At 36.8% G+C, this 5,454-nt stretch overlaps 1 protein-coding gene and 1 pseudogene across 1 annotated transcript in view; one reads left to right on the top strand and one right to left on the bottom strand.

Moving 5' to 3' along the window:
• Nucleotides 1-2,197, bottom strand: part of LOC107702772 (cell surface glycoprotein CD200 receptor 1-like) — a 15,558-nt gene extending 13,361 nt beyond the window's left edge. Inside the window, exon 1 of the mRNA XM_016505193.1 lies at nucleotides 2,160-2,197. The gene's annotated coding sequence lies outside the window, so the exon portion shown is untranslated. The remainder of the gene's footprint in view (nucleotides 1-2,159) is intronic.
• The window catches only part of LOC107702861 (protein MAATS1-like), a 14,724-nt pseudogene continuing 10,027 nt past the window's right edge, over nucleotides 758-5,454 (top strand).

The raw sequence follows: 5,454 nt of genomic DNA, 5'->3' as shown, positions 1-5,454 counted from the left end.
TATAGGCTACACTAGAAATAAGTGTCACAACCTGAAATTTTTGAAGAAAAAAAGAGAACAAATCTTAAAATAGGATACAAAAAGTACATAGTTATTTTTATGGTTTATAATGTTTATAACTAAATAACCTAAGACAGTTTTAAAATGGATATTGTTCAACATCTTAAGGTCAAAAGGGAGCGAATACCAGAACTGAACCAATTCATAAACACAAATTTGGATTTTCAAAGTTCCAGTTGCGTAAACATAGCCACCAGTAAGAACTAGTTTGACTAACTAGCAGTTAACCAAGTAGCTAGTTATCAGTCTTACTTTTCAGATTCAAATTAGGTCAAGTTTTTCTAAGTAACTAAGTAAATTCTAAGTTTTTATGTAACTGACTTAAAGAAAATTGAGACCAGTCTTTCAGAAAATAATTAGGTGTCTAACTTTTAAGACTAGTCTAAGCAGTTTATGCACCGGAACACCGGCCACACTTTACCTTCCAGTATCTCTGCAAGTGCATGAGACATAGTACAGCTGGCCTCCAAAAGTATGTATACACACACGAGTTTGCATTAAGCTCTTGTTAATTACGAATAAAAAAAATTTAAAAGAAAAAAAAATTCAGAGCGGAAAAACAACGTTTTGGAAACGGTTTATGGATGGGTCTGTTTTGCGCGCTCCGAGATAGCGCTAGTGACGCGGTCGGATGTTTACGATCTCCATGGTAACCAATTACCCTAATCGCTATAAGACGAATAAAACACAAGCAGATATGAGCGTCTCTGTGACACAAACATTTCACAAGAAAAATGAGGGCAATGGAGGATTCAGACAACAGAGGACTTATGGTTATTTGTATGGTGAGTTACGAATACGCTATACTGTACAGTTGCAAATCATTGTGTAACCTATTTGACCATAGCCCACGGGTATTATAAGAAAGTATATTGTGTCATTTATGATTTAAAAGGCTATTGTATTAAACTGTGGATGGTGGTGCTGTTTTTAGACCCAGCCTACACATTGTCAGCTGATGAGGATCACGCCAGGGAAAACTTCCGAGCTCGTGCCTCAGTGGATCGAGTGGTAAGATGAGAGAATAAACAGCTACAAACACTAACGTTAGCACAGCACAGCTCATCGCGTGCTAATACTGTTTCAGATGTTGCAGATTTATGTAGCTATTGCGAGTCCTTGACCTGCAGTCACCATATTTTTGTGCTGCTACTTCAATGTAAACACTGGAGACCGGAAAACACAAAGACACAAGTGTAGTTTTCCACTGCGAACTTAAGTTCAAGCTTGTTGAAAATATATCTGGCCAAAAGAGGATCTGCAGTGTATGACACATATAACGTTACATGTATTTGGCTGCATTGGGAAAAAGCCTACAGTTTAGCATTCTTTTAAAAATAGTACTTGTTACATAATATACTTAAAAAAAGAAATAAAAATTCCACAATTACTTCTATTGTCTTTGAAATAGTGTATTGCCGGATTTACGGTCAAGCATTTATGCCAAACTAAAATATATTTCCATGTTTTAAATATACACACTTGTATGTCATGTGTTTAAATATATCTGTAATTTCATATTTGTAACGATGAAGTTTAAAATGTGTAACTTTAAATATAATATTGAAAAACACACTACAATTAAAATTATAATCAAGTACTTTGTGCTTTTAGCATGTTAGTCAACACAGAAAAATAAATGTAGTCTACTTCTTTAAATCATAACAAAAGATTATTAAAACATAATAAATTCCCACCAAAAAAGGATTACACACTAGTACGTACCGTTCCCAGTGAGTCATTGAGAATGACTGGTGTGATGCAATTCAGTTATTTACAAAATCTGAAATAATCATTAACGTTTTTGTTTCATTCTAAAACACATCAAAAACCTTAAAGGATATCATGAGGAATGAAAATGTCCTTGGACATCTTTGGATATAAACGTTTATTTAACTATGAAAACTTTCCTCAAAGTGTCTTTCCAAGAAAATTGAAAGTATGCTTTATTTGAAAGTAAACTGGAGAAACATTTTGTTCTGTGCTTCTAACATTATAAGTGCACCAAAAGAGTAGACAGTTGTGTTTTGTCTCTAACAGCGGAAGGTCCCAGTGTTTAACTCCATGTTTAGTAATCTGACACATCACCCCCGTTTTACCTTGCGCCTTGAAGCCACTGACCCAGTGCCTGCGTTCATTGATCGCCGTTGGCAGGGCTATGTGGAGCAGAAGAGACAGGCCCTGCAGCGACTGACGGTAAGAGTCACCACGTCCCCACTCTGTACACGATTCAAAGACAATAAACATTATATTAAATGGGTGAATCTCACAAAAAAAACATGTCCAGGACACTTTTCACACTAAAATTAAAAGAAAAAAGAAGAAATGATTTGCATGAAGAAAATAAAGTCTATTTTTATCACATTTTTATTTTTATCATTTTTGCATTGTGACATTTTGCAGTTTATAAGCACATTTCCTTCACATATTATCCACCAAATGATTGAGCTCTTTTCTTTCTTTGATTTCTTTCTTCTTTATTGTTTGTGGATTCTTGTTGAGATATTTTAATGTGTTCTCTGTGTCTTATTCTCTGCACCAAGGCTAAACAAAAATACAGTAAACACAGTAATATTGTGAAATATTACAATAAAAATAAGTGTTTTGTATATATATTTTAAAATGTGATATATTCCTGTGCAAAGCTGAATTTTCAGCATCATTACTCCAGTCTTCAGTGTCACATGATCCTTCAGAAATCATTCTAATATGCTGATTAGCTGCTCAAGGATCTTCTTATTTTGATCAATGTTCAAAACGGCTCTGCTGCTTAATATTTTTGCGGAAACCATGGCAATTTCTTTTTTTCAGGATTGTTTGATGAATAGAAAATTCAAAAGAACAGTATTTATTTTAGATAGAAATATTTTGTAGCATTATAAATGTCTTTACTGTCATTTTAGATCATTTTAATGAACCCTTGCTGAATATGTAAATAAAATAAATGCATTTCTTAAAAAAAAAAAAGTACTGACTTTTCTGAATGATAGTGTATGCTGTATTTTCGTATGAATCAATAATCTTTTATATTCTTGTGCCTGTGTAAGGGTTGTGTCTCAGATACATAGACCCAACCACGCAGATGTGACAGGAGTAGACCGCTGGAAGTTTTTTAAACGGTAGGACATACAGAAAAATGAGTGTGAATTCACTAGCTAAAAGTTTTAGAATTAAAAGAAAACAAAACAGTTACAGTGTACAAATTAGAATAATGTTTTTCTCTTTGACTTTCCTTCGCCTTTTTTCTCTCAGTCCTCTTATTCCTTTCACTCAACAGATTCCTCCTGATGTTGTATTTGCTTTGCCACAGTAAGTCAAGTGGTGCTTGTTATTTTTATTGTTCTATTCAATATCTATGATTTATCAAATACTGAACCTTCTTACTATTTATTTTTTTTTGCATCTGTCTCTGCACTGTTTTTTCTCAGATCTGACCTTCTTTCTGCTTCGTATGGAGATGAAAAACGGTCCCCCACTCCGTTCCAGCGGAGCGTGGGAGTTTAGACTGATTATCGGGAGAGTGAGACACAGACAGACCCCTTCACTCCAGACTATGCGGTTCGTCCTGGGACAGCCCCCCCTGAGCTGCTCACACTGGCCACTCTCACATGGGGTAAACAGCGCAAAATACAATAATAATGTATTATAATTGTGTCTCATCAGTGCCTTATCCAGTCAGCTCCTGTACAGTTTGACAATGTTGCACAAACTTTCGCATGTTTGAAGCGTTTGTGTTCACACAGATGTTTTGGGACTAACAGTGCTTGTTTTCAGGCCTCGGGCTGCCTGCAGGCCTGGCAGAAGTAGAGATGATCGAGAGGGTGAGAATGAAGAGAGCTTGGGAGGCAACTCTGCCCCCGCTGAACGACCTCTCTCAGCTGGACAAGAGGAGAAGGATGATGGAGGAGATGGAGAGGAAGGAGTGGGCATTCAGAGAGAAGGAGATAGAGAAGTAAGCACTGCCTATAGGAATAGTTTACCAACAATTTTTACTATTTACTCGCAACACAAATTATGCATTTTTGAAGAATTACCTGGCTGCTGTGTTCCATGAAATGAAAGTAAATATTGGATTGGATTTGTCTCTTTCATCATAAATCAATTGCATCATAAAAGCATAATTAAAAGGAAAAAAAAGGTTTGGCTCCAAACAACATTGTATGGATACAAAAAATTCTAAACATCTCCTTTTGTATTATACAGAAGAAAGAAAGTGATACACATTCTGTATGACTTTTTGGGCTGAACTAATTCCCTTAGCAAACAAGGTTGTCTAAAGAGTCTAAAGAAGTAGTCTTAAATTTGTTGTACGGTTGCAATGCACAATCATGTACATGTTGACTGTTGTGTTTTGTTAGGCTGCAAGAGGCACGGCTGACCCTGCTGGTGCAGCTTTTGCGTCAGAGGGAGGAGAAGCAGGCGGAGGTCAAGATGGATCGACTGGATGTGAGCTTTTCCCAGCACCAGCAAGAGAAGGAGGCATGCCTTAAGAAGATACGCAATGACTACATCATTTGTGAGACCACAGTCAGATAAATCGGCATCTTTAGTTTACGTAGCACTTCTATTCTGTTTACTCCAGTCCTCATGAAATCAGAAATGATGTTTTGTGGCTTTTAGACCATGTGTCTTTGCTTTTAGACCATATACTTTATATGCTAAAGGGATGCGATTTCTCTGTATTTCGACAAATTTCTTGAAAGCATGAAGCATGACCCACATCAGTTGAGTAAATCAGAAAAAATTGCTGTGTTTTAAATTAAATACATTTAAAATACATGTATTTCAATACCATAGCTTCTAAATTAGCAGCGCCATCTAGCGGTTGTGTGCTAAACATCCTTAGCCTCTCAGCCAGAGTTCAAAATTAAAGGGGTCATATGACGTTACAAAAAAGAACATTATTTTGTGTATTTGGTGTAATGAAATGTGTTTATGGGGTTTAAGGTTCAAAAAACACATTATTTTCCACATCCTGTACATTATTGTTTCTCCTCTATGCCCCGCCTTTCTGAAACGCGTTGATTTTTACAAAGCTCATCGGTCTGAAAAGCGAGGTGTGCTCTGATTAGCCAGCTATCCAGTGCGTTGTGATTGGCCGAATACCTCAAGCGTGTGACGGAAATTTTACGGCCCTACCATACTGTGATGCCGTTTCCCGGCGTGACGAGACAAAACCAATAAAACCCATTACAAACGAGGCATTTGTTGCATCCAGTGGGGACATAATTACGGATTATAATGACTTATACCAGGGCTGTCCAAACTCGGTCCTGGAGGGCCGGTGTCCTGCAGAGTTTAGCTCCAACTTGCCTCAACACACTTGACTGGAAGTTTCTATGCCTAGTAAGAGCTTGATTAGCTGGTTCAGGTGTGTTTAATTAGGGTTAAAGC

This window comes from Sinocyclocheilus anshuiensis, unplaced genomic scaffold (assembly GCF_001515605.1).
Source record: "Sinocyclocheilus anshuiensis isolate Anshui unplaced genomic scaffold, SAMN03320099.WGS_v1.1 scaffold1094, whole genome shotgun sequence".
In the NCBI taxonomy this organism is placed as follows: domain Eukaryota; kingdom Metazoa; phylum Chordata; class Actinopteri; order Cypriniformes; family Cyprinidae; genus Sinocyclocheilus; species Sinocyclocheilus anshuiensis.
The sequence above is the reverse complement of the archived record's forward strand: the minus strand, read 5'-3'. Positions and strand labels throughout refer to the sequence as shown.